This window comes from Propithecus coquereli, unplaced genomic scaffold (genome assembly GCF_000956105.1).
Source record: "Propithecus coquereli isolate 6110/MARCELLA unplaced genomic scaffold, Pcoq_1.0 Scaffold8, whole genome shotgun sequence".
Classification (NCBI taxonomy): Eukaryota; Metazoa; Chordata; class Mammalia; order Primates; family Indriidae; genus Propithecus; species Propithecus coquereli.
Window position 1 is genome coordinate 3,174,027 of NW_012154173.1, and position 18,558 is coordinate 3,192,584.

Here is an 18,558-nt window from a genome sequence, read left to right on the forward strand (position 1 = left end):
AGAAAATAATCCATCATGACCATGTGGGCTTCATTCCAGAGATGCAGGGATGGTTCAACATACGCAAATCTATAAACGTAATTCACCACATAAACAGAAGCAAAAACAAAAACCATATGATTCTCCAATAGATGCAGAAAAAGCATTTGACAAAATTCAATACCCTTTTATGATAAGAACGCTTAACAAAATAGGCATAGATGGGGCTTACCTCCTTAATATTTTGAAATTTAGAAAAAGAATGTAAAAAATCACACATGCTTATTTTATTTTACATGTGCACTGATTGTGGAAAATTCAGACAGTATTGCAAGAAGAAAGAATGATCTTTTTCCTTCCTATGAGCTTATTATAATAAACATGTATTTTAAAGAAAAAAATATTATGTGGAGGAAATAGGCAGACTTCAGAGAAGAAAAAAGCAGGTTTATATGACCAAAGATAAAATTGGAACCTTATCCTAAGAAGAAAAGATTACAAGATTATTTTATTTTGGCCTTAGATATTTAGAGGATCTTTATAAATCAGAGGCAGATTAGCTGTTCATGAGATTTGTGAAGGAGATAACAAAATGGAATACTCATAAATTACAATATGAAGATTTCAAAATGTCAAAAAAATGTGCTAAAAAAGGGATGTTATTCTCTAATGGCACAAATGTGCCATAGGGCCTGCCATGGTCATGAGTATCATCATTATCATAGTCTTCACGTTTGTCATCTTCATCTTCATTGTTTCTTTTTTTTTTTTGTTATCTTATTTTCACAGGTGAGAAATCTGAGATTTAGAGAGGTTAAAAGACTTGCTCAGCATTTCACAGCCAGAAAGTGGCAGAACTGTGATTTGAATTGTCTGTTGGAATCTCTGCAGTACACTACAGTGCACTGCACATCTCCCATGGCCCCTTGTCCAGTGCTCAGCACGTAGCAGTTGTACAAGTGATACCAAAATGACAGGAGTCAAGATGCTGAGTAAAACACAATTTTTAAAATGATGAAAACTCTAAGATAGGTGAATAAGGAGATTTTGATAATAGGCAAAAATCAGACTATCTGTGATTCTAATGCCATTTCTTTTGCCTGCTTCTACCTATCTGTAGGGCAATGATGATTTTAGATAATATAAGTTATTGAAACCTTTTGAAGAGAAGTTAAACTTCAGAAAAGCCACAGCATATTGACTTAGTGAGGGAATCTGGGCACTGACTATCTTCTCAACCTTCCTATCAGAGCGGAGGCAGAGGACTATGGTGCATTTTCCAGGTCAGGGATAGCTCTGCAGTTTCAAATGATGACCTGTTGGGGAATGCCAGGAATAGGTTGCGTTTGCGGCCCCAATGAAATCATATGAATCACACAGCTACGCATGTTCAATCACAGAAGGAGGAAAACAAATGCCCTGGAAGGTCAGACACAAACATGAAATGAGCCTGATCTCAAGCCTCTTTGTCACCTTTGGCAATAAGGAATCCTAGCCAAGCACAGCAGCTGTCCCACATGTCCTCTCTGCATGGTCTCTTTCAGGTGTGAGATCTAAAAATAGTAGTTCAAAGCACTGGTAAAAATCCTCTCTGCAATGCTTTTAACTTTGAATAAAATGCTGATATTATTTATTCCTCTAGCCTTACATTTTATTTGGAATTTTAGATAAATGTTTTAATAAAACAGGAAAAGATAATGATGCTGACATCTCTATTACTTCGGATGGAATTAATAGAGAACCATGATGACTGGAAATTATAGGCTAGGCAAAATCATGAACAGGATGATGTTTTTCCTGGTACTTTCAGCCATCTGATTCTGCATGCTTTCAATATGTTGGGAGTGTCCCTTATTATTCCTCCCAGATATTCACAGATGAGAGTGTTCAGGCTGTGACATTTTTCCATTTTCATTAGATGTTATTCAAGTTACTTGACTATATTGGTGAGTGCCATCATGGCTGGCACTGAAAAAAAATATATGTAAATGTATATGTATATGTCATATAAGGGAGGCATAGAGGAGTTGCCTGGCTTTGAGGGTTCAACATTTATTCAAGAGTTAGAGTTGTGAAAACCAGTGATTCCTGGTTCTGGCAGAGAATCAAAGTACCCGAGAAGTTTTATTTATTTTATTAAATGTAGGTTCCCTTTCCCTCCCAGAAAGTAAATCATTTTGGGGAAGTGAGGAGAGGGATAGGAGTCTCATTCAGTCTGATTCAAAGCCCATTTTGGGAACCAGCAGTGTGAATTGCTGTAGTATCTTTGGTGTATAATCTGATAATATCTATCAAGTTTTAAAGTACATGTAGCAATCACACTGAGTACAGGAAAAAAAGCTAAAGAGATTAAATGAACTATTGGGTATAACATATAGCGTTCCAGCAATGGAGAAAAAAGACTAACTCAGCATAAAGATAACTCAAGTCCTTTAAGTAAGGAATTCAACAAATGAATAGGAAAGAGAGTTTTCAAAGAGTCAACTGATTAAAATTTCTCTGAAATGAAGAAAAGACTATATTGATCAATTGAAGGAACACTTGATGTACAAAAACAAATTGATTTAGAATGGTACAAACTGAAACATATCCTAGGAAAGTTATTGAACTCAAAGTATAAAGAAAGAATTCTTCAGTCATCTGGTAAAAAACAAATATAACCCGTAAGGAAAGAATATTCAAATGATTTCATTTTTTTCATATCAGTCTTCAATGGAACAATGTCTATAAAATACTGAGATAAAAAGTTTAATGTAGGTTCATTGTATCCATAAAAGTCATATTTCAAGAGTAAAAGCCACAGAGAGGCTTTCTGAAAGATGAAAAGAAATATGGCACCCAAAAGTCCCTCTGGAAAAAAGAAAAAAAAAAAAAAAGCACTGAAATCCAGACAAACATGAACTGTATCAGAAGGAAGAATTTAACGGTGGAGTACTATGGTAAAATGGCTAAAGGTAAGCATTTAATCCACTAAAATATGGAAGCAAGACTAAATGATGAAAAGAATTATGGTTGCAGATCAGAATGTCAGAATGTAAATGCCACTTACCCACACAAAGTAAGAATAATACAAATATCAAAGATTGAAAAGTGAGAGGATATGAAAGGGATGGAAATGTAAGAATGCCAATCAGTTCTCTCATCAAAGAAATACAATAAAAGATGTCTGAACTGGAAATGCATTTCTTAAATGACATAATTGTTCTAATCTTAGTAGTTCAAATAATCTTTCTTCCTGAAACTTAGAGGGATATTGTAGAATTGCATATATTTTTAATGAAATGTTTATCAGAAAAGACTGATAATTTCTTCTGTTTCTTTGTTAAATTGAGATAAATTTTAATTATTTTTGTTTAAGGTATATATTTGATGATCTCTTTGTTTTAGAGTTATTTCTATATTTTTATGGATCTTTGTATTTATGCATCTATATCATTCTGAATACTTTGTGTGTATACATATGTATGTATTTATATAATTATATGTGTGTATGCACACATATACACACATTCAGATGAAGAGAAAGAGAGAGAGCTATAGGTAATAACAGTGACTAATATTAATACTGTAAAATGCCCTCAGCAATGGCCCAGTCATCTACCTTGCATAAAAAATGTGTGCTCCAAGGCTTTCTCAAGAGAGATAGGTCACCACCACACAGAAATGAATTAGTAGCAATTTAATTGGTCAGTTTCTTTCCCCTTCTTTATTAGAAAACCTCTGACTTGGGGCCGGGCGCAGTGGCTCACGCCTGTAATCCTAGCACTCTGAGGGGCCGAGGCAGGTGGATCACTCAAGGTCAGGAGCTCGAGACCAGCCTGAGCAAGAGTGAGACCCCGTCTCTACTAAAAATAGAAAGAAATTATTTGGACAGCTAAAAATCTATATAGAAAAAAAATTAGCCAAGCATGGTGGCGCATGTCTGTAGTCCCAGCTACTCGGGAGGCTGAGGCAGTAGGATTGCTTGAGCCAAGGAGTTTGAGGTTGCTGTGAGTTAGGCTGAAGCCACGGCACTCTACTCTGGGCAACAGAGTGAGAAAAAAAAAAAAAAAAAAGAAAACCTCTGACTCTACAGCTAGAAGGTCTTTTACCTTTATGTGTCTCTACCAATCCTCCTTAATTTTCAGTAGATCTTTGTGGCTAAGACATCTGGCCACATATCCACAGATACTAATGATGATGAAATCTCATGGTTCTGGGCTCTCTGGCCACAGCTGTTTAAGGATAGATGTCTACTCCAGATGGGGCTTATGAGCCTCCTTACAGGAATTTGGATATTCACAGGAATATTGGATATTATGCTCTTCCGGCTTTAGCCTGGCTAGAACCTTGAATATAATGCCACAAATTGTGAAGGACCACTTCCCACCACAACATCTGGGAAATTGAGATGGCTGGAATGCAGTGAAACAGCAGACACAAAAGATGACTTATGGCATCTCAGTGTGTCCTTATTGCTCCACTTTTGTTTTTCTTTTGTTTCTGGCCAACAGACATGTTTAGTTTGTGTTCGAACATGGAACATGGCTATTAAAAATTTTTTTCCTTTTATGTTTCATGCCTTTGGATTCTATGTACACCCCTGTTCCCTCATAATAAATCCATCCATTTAGGTCAGCTTGAGACAATTTTTTTCTGCCAAAATAATTCTTGTTAAAAATTCTTCAAATTTCATCAGTATGCAATTCATGTAAAAAATTATACTGGTTTCCCTTAAATTCATACAAATTAATAAAAAACAAAATTCTTCAGAAGTGAAACATGTAATAAATCTTTTGTGGCATTTGAATTAATGTAATGGGATTTATAATAAAAATATCAGTGACCTCATTTCCTGCCATATTTCAAAATCAAAATACTGACAATTCTTTAATCTTTCAACAAATATTTTTTAAGCTTACTATGAGCCAAGTACTTTTTGAGGTATTTGAACAAAACAGACAAAATCCTTGTTCTTATGGAAGTTACACTTTGGTAAAAGCATATATAGTCTTCCAGTTTTTGGATAAAGTTAAAAAGTGACATATTTGGGAAATAGATGAGTTCATTTGGGAGTAATCAATTTAATCATTCCCTAAACACAAAACAATTGAATAAAAATTAAGAGATCCCTCAATATATAATAATAAGAGAATGTCACATATTTTGGGACTATAAGATAAACTTGATATAATAAAACAATAAAAAATATTTCACACACCTGCGTTTTAGTGAAGTCACTTAACGAAGGAAATTATGCCTCCAGGTTTCAACTTTTATTACACATAGGGTAAAGACAAGCTGCCTGGAAAAGCTCATTTAGCAGTAACTGAACAAAAAGTAAATGTTCAATAAATATTTGTTGTATGGATAAATGAAAAGTTTCCAGTCTCAAAGAGCTAACACCGGAAATAAGGGGAACATTACTATATTTTCAACCTTTCAAACTCTATTGAAAAATGTAGATCAAATTTACTAATTCTTTCTTCAGCTATATCTAAAATTTATAATATTTATTTGGTTTTTTTTCAATAAAATATCTTCATATTTAGGATTTATAATATATTTCAATTCTGCCTATTCTTTAATTATATTAATACCAGTTTTGAGATATGCAAAAGAGCCTTATTATCCTCCTGGGTTAAAATCGATTCAGACCATAACAATTTGTTGGTATTGAGGAAAATGGTTTGTTTTTGATGAGTGTATTTTATTACTCAGAAAATTCAAGATGATGCTGATATCAACTTTGTTCTTTTATTCAATCAATTTAAAGTATTCACTGAGTGAATTTTACCTTTGCAAGCTTAAAAGTTTTCAGAGCATTGTTTTTAAAAATCACAATTATTTATAGCTGCAACTTGTTATAATTGTTTAACATGCAGTTTTTAGGCCTTTATAGTTATACAACTTAATGTAAATCATGCACTCACTTATTTTTTCACTTCAGATATGTACTTAGTGCCTATAATACGGCAGGCAATGGGCTAGATGTCTGAGATATAATAGTGAGCAAACACAGACATGTTTCTTGAACTGATCAAACAGTTCACCCTAATGGAGAAAATAGAAAATAATTACAGAATGAATGAAAATTAAAATTATTATAAGTATTATGAAGGAGTGATACTAGGTAATGTGTGGGGATAATTAGAAGATTTTACTAAATCAGGGATTCATGGAGGAATTCTCTGGGGAGAGAGTTTGAAGTACACATAGAAGTAAATTCGGCGAGGAGAAGAAGGAAGAGTATTCCCTGCAGAGGATAGGATGTGCCGAGGTCCCGTTGAAAGAAAACACATGAGTTTTTCAGTGAACCAAAATAAGACAACGTGTTTGGAGAATTTTCATTACATGGAAGAGTGTCTTAAGATGAGCCTGGAAGATTAGATAGGGCCAGGATATGCATGGCCTTACAGTCAGGTAAATTCTTTGGACTTTATCAATAAAAAGGATTATAAAGGATTATACCAATAAAAAGGATTTAAAATATTCAAAAGTTGTTCTGGTTGCAGGATGAGAATGGATCATTGATGGGCAAAATCAGGTGTAGGTAGACCAGTCTGAGGGGCTGTTCTACTCCAGGCAAGAGAAGACAGTAGCCTGGATGAGGCAGTGGAGTGGGCATGGAGGGAAGTGAATGAATTAAAGAAGTATTTAGAAAATAAAATTGACAGGAGATAATTAGAAGAAGGTGATCAGAATGGTTCTCCATTCTGCATATCTCCATGCAAGTTCTCCATCTTGCGTATATGACTGTATAATGATATCTTTCATAGTAATAGGGACATTGGAAAAGGACCTTGTTTCAAGGAGAAGGTCCAATGGTGTCTTATTAGTTTGAGGTGCTTTTAAGATATTTGAGGAAAGATGTCAGTAGGTTTTTGGACATATAACCTTGGAACTCAGATGACAGTTCTGGACTAGGATGTAATTTTGTGAGTTACTTTCATATAGTGGTGGGACTGGATTAGATCACCCAGGGAAAACGTATAGAGGGAAAAGAGAAGAAGGTTCAGGCCTGAAACTTAACCTAACAAATTACTGTTTGGATAAAGAATGAGGAGTCAACAGAGGAGACTTGAAGCTGCCAGAATAAAAGGAGGAAATTTAGAAGAGTGCTATGTGATCGGGTCCTATGAAGACAATGCTTCAAGGACAGTGTGTTCAACACTGTTGATTGTCATTGAAAATATACGTAAAAAAGAAGAAAATTGAATTTACTGGAAGGGAGATCTTGGCGACATAATGAAGATGAAAGCCAGATTGGAAAAAGTTGACAAGAAAGTAGAAGGTGAGGAAATGTACCTTGTGGGAATAGAAAGAAACTTGCTCTGAAAAAGAAACTAGAGATACTAGAAACTAGAGATACAGCTGTGTCTGAAGGACAGTTTGGGTTACATGGACGGCAGAGTTTTGTGTGTGTTTAAATGCTGATGTCAAGGAGAAGGATGGAGCAAGACGGCTGAGTAGAACCCTTCAACATCCTTTTCCCACAGGAACACTGAATTCAACAATTATCCATGTAAGAAAGCACCTTCAGAAGAACCAAAGATCAGGTGAGTGAGCACAGTACCTGATTTTAACGTTATATCAAGGAAAGAGACACTGAAGAGGGCAGGAAAGACAGTCTTTATTGATTATGCCACCCCTCCCCATCCCTTGGCAGTACCATGCCAGCGCACTGGGTAGAGAGTGAATCTGTGTGTCTCAGGAGGGAGAGTGAAGTGATTGTAGGAGTTTGCATTGGAACTTAGGGCTACTCTGTCACAGGGGAACACAGAATAGGGCATAATTCTGCTGGCACCAATGAAGGGAGCATTTAGATCAGCCTAGTCAGAGTGGAATCCTCAGCCTCAGTGGTAGAAATCTGAGTTCTTGCTAGCCCCACCACTGGCTGAACAAAGCAGCCTGGGTCCCAGAATAAATTCATAAGGCAGGCAGGCCACAAAGACTGCTGTCCTTGGGCAAGTCCTATATTGGTGCTGGCTTGGAGCCAGTGGACTTGGGGGATGCACATGACCCAGTGAGACACCAGCAGCAACTGCCAAGGGAGTGACTGTTTCTCCCCTCCCTAAACTCCAGGCAGTATGGCTTACGGAAAGTCTTCTTCTTCTCAGAGAAAAGAAAGGGAAGAATACAAAGGACTCTGGTTTGTAACTTGACTACCAGCTCAGCCACAGTAAAATAAAGTACCAAGCAGATTCCTGAAGCCCCTGAATCCAGGCCTTAGTCAGCCTAAGTGTCCATCAACAGATGAATGGATAAAGAAAATGTGGTGAATATACACAATGGAATATTATTCATCCATAAACAAGAATAAAATCCTGTCATTTGCAACATGCTAGAAAGAACATGTTAAGTGAAATCAACCAAGCACAGAAAGACAAATCTCACATGTTCTCACTCATATGAGGGTGGTAAATATTAAAAACAATTGATCTCATGGAGACAGAGAGTAGCGTGTTACCAGAGGGTGGGAAGGGTAGACGGGATGGGGGGCATCAAGGGGGATGACTAATGGGCGAAAAAATATACTTATGTGGAATTAACAATATTCGATATAACAACAAAGTGACTATAATCAACAATAAGTTAGAGATACTTTAAAATAACTATTAATCAAAGAGTGGGATTGAAATGCTCCTAACAAAGAAATGATAAATACTTGAGGTGATGGACACCCCAATTGCCCTGATTTAATACACATTATATGTGTATATTAAAATATCACATGTACTCTATTTAATATATACAACTATTATGTACCCATAATAATTAAAAATAAAAAAATATAACTTCAAAAAATGATGAAATCAAGTCAATTTTAAAAGATGCATTTATATTATCAAGTAAATCTTTATTGCTTTTGACATTTGAAAAAAATTTCATTTGGTCACGTAACAAGAATAATAAAGCTCCAGTTTTCCATAATGTATTACAGTTTAAAAAATTCTTCTATTCATAATCTTATGTCTATTCTTAGAGTAATGCTGTGACTTAATATTATTTTTTACCTTTACAACACAGACCCTTCCTGTCATTTTCAATATTAGGTCTCCCATGCTTACAAAGTGTCTGAAAACAGGACGAACTAGATAAATATTTATTGGAGAGATCTTTAATATTCATCATCTACAAGAGGAAACTGAGCCCTTAGAGGTTAAGTTCTTGGTCAAATTTACATGGTTGTTAGGAGCAATGTTGGATCTTTTAAATCCATGTTTAGTGGTTTTTCCATTTTAGACTATAGGGATATTAGAGATTAAACTAATTTAAAGCTTGGATATATTGGTTGGGTGTTTTGTAATCATTGTTGTCTTTTCTGGAGATAATATTTCTAAAACTTTTAAAAGAATAGCATTTGTAAGTAAAACCCAGCAACTATTTTGTCTTTTAAAACCTATGACTCCTGAATAATTAAATTGTGACCACCATTACAAGAGACAAACAGGACTAGTCATTGCTCTGTGAAGTGTGAAGATCATCAAGCTGATGCACTTTAGTTTAGATTTTAGTGAAATCCTTTAAAACTGGTTAACAAGTCCAATACAGGTAAAATGACAATTGAACCATAACAACTAGCATAACAACACTTCTTAGATATTTTCTACAATGTCCATTTATTTCTGGATGGTATGAAATGAACAAAATATTCTTTCAATTATAACTACAATGTAAAAAGAGAGAGAGGGAGGGAAAGAGAAAGAGATAAAATGACAGAGTGAGAGAAAGAGAGAGAGAAACAGGGAGAAATTAGACACTTTTAGCAGTCAAGCAGGATATGTTAAACCTTCAGTCTTGGGCATATACACATTCACCTCCAAAATATCAAATATTAATAATTAAGCATTAATCTGTAAAAGTCTTATGATACTTCATGTATTTTGCCTTGAACAATATTATTGAACCAAATACCTATTGGTTCAGTTATACATTGTAAAGGATAATTAAATCTACTAAAATAATCTATTTATATTGATTAAATTATGCTTTTAGCTAAATAATGTATGTATATAGCATATACTAGCATATACTACAAGACACATAACTCTAAGCAGTATTCTGTTTCCTTACTCTTTCCTTGTCTTGAATATTGTGTCTCTAAAAAATTCATTTCTAAATCATTAACTATTCTTTCGGATATTTAACATTTCATTTATAAATAATATATTTTCTCTTTTAATTATTGTGGTTTTTAAATTTTAGAAATTGTCTAGATTGTCATTTATCTTATTTTTTATTTCAGAATACTGTGGGGTGCAAACAATTTAATTACATGTTTTGCTTTTGTGCGGTTTGAGTCAAAATTATAAGTGTGCCCATCACCAAGGTAGCATGCATTGTACATATTAGGTGTAAATTTACCCATCCCTTCCTCCCCGCTCCCACCTACTTGGTTTCCATTGAGTTTTACTACCATATGTGCATGATTATTTGATCTATCAGTTCCAATTTAATAGTGAGTACATGTGGTGTTTGTTTTTCCATTCTTGTGATACTTCGCTTAGAAGAATGGTCTCCAGTTCCATCCAAGTTGCTACAAAAGGTGTTAGTTTACCAATTTTATGGCTGTGTAGTACTCCATACTATACATATACCCCATTTTATTAATTGAGTCATGTATTGCTGAGTACTTGGGTTGCTTCTACATCTTTGCAATTGTGAATTGTGCTGCAATAAACATTTGAGTGCAAGTGTCTTTTTGATAAAATAACTGTTTTTCCTTTGGGTAAATATCCAATAATGGGAATGCTGGATCAAATGGTAGGTCTAATTTTAGTTCTTTGAGGTATCTCCATACTATTTTCCATAGAAGTTGTACTAGTTTGCAGTCCCACCAACACTGTGTAAGTGTTCTCTTCTGTCTGCATCCATGCCAGCATCTGTTGTTAGATTGTCTTTTAGCTTTCAGTATTACCTCTAATGTCATTCTTATTTTCCATGCTTTGAATTTGAATTTTAATTTTGACTTCTTTTTGGAAGCACTCAATTTTTGAAGGTATTCTGCTTTAGATGCCTTAAAATTGAGAAATTAGCTTTTTACTCTCAAAGGGAAGGAATTAGCTTTAATATATTCTCCTCAAAGGTTTTATCTCCTATCCCCAGAATTTTTCAGATATTCTTCATTAATATGAATTTGCCTTTGTAATTTTTTTTATTGTCTGTAGGGAGGTTTTTGTAGATATATTTGAGATTCTTTCTTGGAGCATATATGTTATTATAATAAAGAAAAAGACAAATAAGCTGATATCTAAAGTGCATAGAGAGAATATTTTGAAATACTGTCTAGGAATGCAGTAAATAGCATGTGCTGAAATTTATAATATAGATTAGAAGATAACAACCCTGCATTAAAATTATATGGGAGCATTCTAAGACAATTCCAGTTTCCATTCTCTAAATTTTGATTACATAGGTTTCTGGAATACTATGGACAATTTTATATTTTTAAAATCTATTTAGCTGATTCTGGTGAACAGTCAAGTTTGGGGGACCTGATAAGTTCTTTAATCCTACAGATATACAGAAAAAGGATAAATGTAATTTATCATTACTTGTTTAAGTGATATTATCTGCTCACAAATCTTCCTTCCCTCCTTGCCCTTGTTATAGCTTTTCTACGGGTAGAGTACAGTTCCCTACCCTATTGATTTGGAAGCTTCTGGTGACTTGCTTTGACCAATAGCATATGGGCAGAGGTTACAGTGTATCAGTTGTGAGAGGAGACTTTAAGATCCATTGCAAGTGTCCACCTGAGAGCTTGTGCAGAGCATGTGCTTTGCCATGAGAAGACCTAACCTAACCCCCAGCCTGGAGTCCAATCCAGCGAAAACCAGCTAGCCCGTAGAAAACCCACAGACAACTTGTAGATCTGTGAGTAGGAAATACAATGTCTGTATTTACAAGCCCCTGCCTGAGATTTTAGTTTGTTATTTATCATTAAAGAAGCAAAGACTGGAAAAAAATCACTGCCTGTTGGCTATTTCACTCTGGGTTTGTAAAGAGATAACTTATTGGATTTGGGGTTGCCTTAAAAAAATTACTCTAGAGGAGAATAATCCCAATGCCTTTGCCCAAGCATGAAAGCCAACAGAAAATACTTAGTCTCTTCTGTTCTGCCCTAGTATGAGTTTCTGAGAGCCAGAGATGGGAAAAATTCTCTGGGATTTTGATGATATTAACTCCAGCAGAAAACTGTTAAGCAAAAGGTTGTATCTTGAGGCATCAACCTATTCTGACCTTATATTCGTGTTAGGTAAACAAATCGGAAAATAAGAACCACTAGACGTGGAAACAGATTTTATTTTTTTCTTAAGCACCTGTATTCTACAACTACTAGTGGTAAAATATAGCTTCAGTTTTAATCAAGCATTGGTCATATGACTTTACCCAAATTCCTACTCATCTACTAATAGAGACAAAAAGGCCATCAAGGAAAGGTTTCAGAAACTTTCCAGATTAAAATTTTTAAAATTCAAATGTGACATCTGAATGGTAGTTCAAGTGAGCTCTACATGGTTATAAAATATTTTTTTTTGTTTATAATAATCACCTCTTGCCATTTTTTCTTGAAAATATATTACTTTTATTATTTATTATTATTATTTCCTTTAGCCTTAAATTCTATCTCTGACTTCATCCATATTTTCTACATTTAAAGAATAAGTTTTGGTTTTTCAATGCTTTTGTTTGCTTGTGTTTTTAAAATTATTATTTGTAATGTGCAACTCATTGGATTGCACATGTGAACTGAATCTCTTCGGATTTCCAGAAAATCTCAGATTGGTGCTAATCTATCCTTTGGGGCTCTCATGGTTGAGAAATAATTTATCACCATATGATTTATAGGCTGTAGATAAAGAAATAAATAATAACACTGAGTTTCAGCAGCCACAATTTGAAATCATTTGATATTTGAGATGTATTTGTACCTCTTAACCAATCTGCTCTGTTAGGAAATAAGAATATTTCATCTCACCTTAGATTGTATGTCAAGCTAGATATTAGGGCTGAGAAGTAAACATATCTTAAAATACCCATGTAAGTTTGTTTTTGAAGGATAAAACAAAATATAATACTATGGCAAGAGATCTTGAAAACTATGTCCTTTGTTATCTATAATTTCACCACTTTACTAACAGTTATCTTTTTCTGATTCTAGTATACAGTCTATTGCCACAAAAATAGAATAGAACAAAAACAATGGTGAGATAACATCTGTACTGTAAGTTGGGTTAGAAAGCAGCTAAAATTTCTCCAAATTTCTGTTTCTTCATTTCTAAAATGCTTCTTTGGTAAGTTATATGAAAATTTAATGAGATAAAACATGTAAATGGAATCTGACACAAAGAAGGCCTTTCAGATTGTAGCTACTTTTACTTTTTGCACGAAATAATTATTAAAAAATAAAAAGATGAGGAGGAATGTAGGTTTACAGAAATAAATTTTCTTAAAATATTTAAAATAAAATTTTTGTCATTAATAGAGCCTTCCAATGTAGAATTGGACCAACTGCAAAAAAAGGTTCTTTCTTGGCAATAAATCCACATATTGCTATTAGAATAACTACTGCTCAGTGAGAAACACAAAGTTCTGCGGAATTGTGATGGAAATTCCAAATCACTGCAACTCAATAGACTACATCTAATGTTTGCTTTACATTTTACATGTAAGGTAACCCCAAAGTTACATTAGCTAGATAGTGTTATAGTATATGTTTGTAGTACTGCATATAATTCAACAAGCATAATTCAATGCTCTGACCATGCCAGATGGCAGACTTTGGGCAGAGTATATTACCAAGAAATAAAGAATGAAGAATTTGAGAAATAAGATTTCCTGTTGAATAAACTATATTTTTTGTTTTTTGCATGTATCTCTACTACCCTTTGACACTTCACTAAAACAACAGTAAAGAAGACAAGCACTGTAAACCCACAAAGACGAAGAATAATAGGAAACAAAAAAAGATTAAAGAAAAATAGAAAAAGAGACTGAGAAACTTGTACAAATTCTGGAAAGGCTGACAGTTTGTGCTGTCTTTTGGATAAGGGTGGAATATTCAGGCATTGAGATACACTATGTGCTTCATTTACAGTTTTATGTGTGATAGATTGTATGGACATATTTTTTGAATTGTATGTGAAGAAGGTGTGTATGTATGTGTGTGTGTGTTTTATTAAAATAAGTGGAATTTAGTGGAAATCTTTGTCTTGTAATACTTAAGGTATCACAACTCAATAAATAATTTCATAATAGTATCAACAAATAATTGGGAGCCACATCATTAGACATATCACTTCTTTTCACAATGAGGGGAAATTTTTTTTTTTTTTTTTTTTTTGAGACAGAGTCTCACTGTGTGGCCCAGGCTAGAGTGCCGTGGCATCATCCTAGCTCACAGCAACCTCAAACTCCTGGGCTCAAGCGATCCTCCTGCCTCAGCCTCCCAAGTGGCTGGGACTACAGGCATGCACCACCATGCCCAGCTAATTTTTTCTATATATTTTTAGTTGTCCAATTAATTTCTTTCTAATTTTAGTAGAGACGGGGTCTCGCTCTTGCTCAGGCTGGTTTCGAACTCCTGAACTCAAACAATCCACCCGCCTCGGCCTCCCAGAGAGCTAGGATTACAGACGTGAGCCACCACGCCCGGCCCAGGGGAAATCTTATTTGATAATATTTTTCTAAATTTCTCTGTGAAGCTAGGTGTCCATACAAAGTAATGGCTGTGTTACAGTGTATATTATATATAATGTAACAAATGAGACAATTAATCTGGATTTGTTTCCACAGAATAAGCCATTTGATATTTCTGTACTCTTTATGGCAAATTAGTTTTGATCATTGTAGATTATTATATTCTTTCTGAATCATTAAGAGCTATTACTGACGTGTATCAGACTGTGTTTTGAAGCCTTGCCATTATGTTTAAAACATATAATTTGTAGATGAAAGTAAAAGTATGAAGCTTGTCAAATATGCTTTTATTTCATATTAAAAAAAGAAAGCAAATGCTTCAACGTTGAATTTTTACAAGATAGAGAAATCAGTAGAAAAATGGATACTTAAAAAAGAAAGTGTCGTTTCAATATTTGCAAGCGAACTGTGGTAAAGTTTACTAATGTTTTTCATTTGTGGTTATTCTCTCCTTCCTGAGAACACAGGAGGAATCTGCTTCCCAGAACCCTTTGCAGTTATGCAAGGCCATGGGACTAATTGTAGCCAGTGAAATGGGGATGAGCCTGATGCATCTTATTTCTGGATAAGGCTTTTAAGAACAAACATGCCAACTCCCTGATCTCTTTTCCCTTTGACAGTTACTGTGGAGGCTACTTATTGAAATGGTGGTACTCAAAAAGTAATCAGCCTGAGTCACCACCTGAAGAAAAGCAGCTCCGGAAAGATATTTGATTGACACTAGACTTTATGTGCATAAGAAATAAGCTTTTGCTATTTAGGATGCTTTTGCTGCAACTAAAACAGGTATGTCTTATTACACAAAATCTGTGTATAAATTTTAATTTTATTGAACAGGACCATACTTTAATAGGAGAGAGATAATCATTATTTAAAGGAACCCCAAGATAATTAATTGTTCCTTTAATAGAAAAATTAAGTGTAAATAAGCACCACTTAATTTATATAACTTTTAACTAATACATGAGATTATAAAATTATATGATTACAAAATTAAGAGGTTATGGGGTGAATTGTAGTCTTTATTGTTCAATAATAGAACTGTGTATGTATGTGTGTGTATGAGAGACTGCGTGTATGTGTGTGCGTGTGTGTGTGTGTGTGTGTGTATGTGAGTGTCTGATGAGAAACGTTAATAATTATATGTGGTCATATTTTTTTAGCCATTAAGTTAGGTCACATAATTTGTTACAGCAACGTGTAAGCTGAAAAGTCATAAAATATAAACAAATCAATAGCATAGTCATCATCATTATCATCACCATCAAAACCTTGCTTCATTTAACATCTCAGAGCTGGCCATGCACTTCAGAGGGGTCTACATATATTACTCCATTAGTTGATATAATAAGATATTAATTCAGTCAATCGACTAAATTTACTTTCTGTACATGGTACTGAGCAACCTATTTAACTGATTTACATGCTAATGGGCAATTCGTTTCCTTGACTGATAGAGTACGTTGTCTTGGTTTCACGTAGACATGATAGTTGCAAATCATTGTCCAGGCTCTGCACCCCAAGTTGGATGCTATGCTGTAGAACTATGTCCCATCAGAGGGGACATCTAAAGGTACCATATAGGGTGGCATATTCCAAAATCTTTTGTTGACAAAAACACATGGGGTCCAAGGACAAACCCTGGCACAAATGTTGCCCCCAGATCTCCCTTCTTCATTGTATCAGTTAACTACCGCTGTGTAATAAACCTTCCTTAAATTTAGTGAGTTGAAACCCCAGCCATTTACTAACTTAGAATTCTGAAGGTTGGCAATTGCGCTTAGACCAGCTGAATGGTCTCTTCTGGACTCCCTTATGTATTTGTATTCAACTGGCATTTTTTAGCCTCATTGACATATCTGGCAGTCGGCTGCCTCATGGCTGGGGGCTGGCTTACCAATGAATGAATATCTCAATTCTCCTACACATGGTCTCTTACCCTCTAGTGGGCTGGCTTGCATGGTGGTCTTAGGGTTCCAAGTGCAGCAAAAGAACAAGTTCCAATGCACAAACATTTTTTAAAAGACTTTGCTTGTATCATGATTGCTGATATCCCAGTAGTCAAAGCAAACCACATAGCCAGCTCAGAGTCAAGATGTAAACACATGGACTCTCTTGATGGTAGAACACAAAATGTCACATTGCAAGAGTGTGGATGAAAAGAGAAAAAGGATTTACGGCTTCTCTTTAACATTCTTCCACAGTCAGCCCTCTGGTCATACTGGTCATAAATATTCATACTATTTCCATGTATAAAATATACTCATCTCCATCCAGGAAACTTAAAAGACTCATTCAATTATGACACCAAGCTTGAAAGTTTATAATCTTGATTTTGTAATTTTCAATATATCTAAATGTAGTTTCTTGAATATGTTTTTTGTTGATGCAGAGACCTACCTATGATCCAAAAAGACTAGTTATTGTTATTGTCCTTTACTCACCCACTATATATTCAGTAAAGACACAGGGACAGTATAACTGCAACACAAAGGGAGGAACGTGAGGCACATAGCAGTTACCGCTCCCTAAAATTTCTGGGGAGACTGGAGGTTAGAAAAGCTTTATTTTTTCAATCCTGCAAGTCTTAGATTTTCTCTATTTCTTCTCAGTTCTGCTTGCAAACTAAACAGTTCTTTAGCCTGCCTCTATTTTCTCCTATCCTATCATATGCAAGAAGAGCCAACCAAAAGATGCTTTTATCTTTCTGCCTGGAGATCGTCTTAGCTACATCCAAAGGTTCATTAGGTACATTTTCTATTTTCCAAGTCATGAAAGACAACAGTGTTTCCAGTTGTTTCACAACTGTCAAATATGAGTTCTCATTTTTCCAGTGTGCTATGGCTATTTTCTCACTACTTTTTTTCAGCCTTCATTGTTTTCATAGCACTTTTCCTGCCTTCATTAATAGTTTACTTATAGTCTAGTCCCAGAGCCAGTGATACATGTTTCTGTAAAACACATTTGCTAAAGAAGGATTCAATTTCTTGGTAACAAGTTGTATATCAATTATATTTTGTTGAATAATAAATTACCTCAAAATGTAATGACTGAAATCAACAACCATTTACTAGCTAATCATAGGTTATTAGCTAATTCTATGAGTTAGCAACTGGGCCTAAGCTCAACTTGGTGATTATTCTGCTGCTGTCCACTAGATTCACACATGTATGTGCAGTCAGTTGATTGGCTAGGGCCCTAGGCTATGACTGTCACCATTTACCAAAGTAGTGAAGGTGATTGCTGGATTCCCAAAGGCAGCATAAGAGGGAAAGTCCAAGACTTTTTCAAATTTCTGCTTTTGTCCCTTTGCCATCGTTCCATAGACTAAAGAAAGTCACATAGCCAATACCATGTTTAATAAGCGGAGGGGGCTCCAAAGTAACATAGTAAATGTTTGTGCACCCAGGAATGGAAAGAATATGTGGCCATATTGTAATGTATTGCATCCTTCTCACCTTATTTCATTCTAATAAGTGGCTCTTTTGCTTTGGCTCTAGTTCTTTTTTTTATCATTATTATTTTCTATTTCAGAACATAATGGGAGTACAAATATTTTGGTTACATATAATGCCTTTGCCTCGCCCAAGCCAGGGCTACAAGCATGCCCTTCCCCCATATAGTGTGCTCTGCATCCATTAGTTGTGAGTTTACCCACTCCCATCACCTGCCTCCCACCTGTCTGGCACCCAGTGAATATTACTACCACGTGAGCACCTTAGTGTTGATCAGTTAGTACTGATGGAGAGTACATGTGGTGCATGTTTTTCCATCCTTGTGATACCTCACTTTGAAGGATGACCTCAAGCTCTACCCAAGATAATATAAGAGGCACCAGTTCACCATTGTTTTTTGTTTTTGAGTAGTATTCCATGATATAGATGCACCATAGTTTGT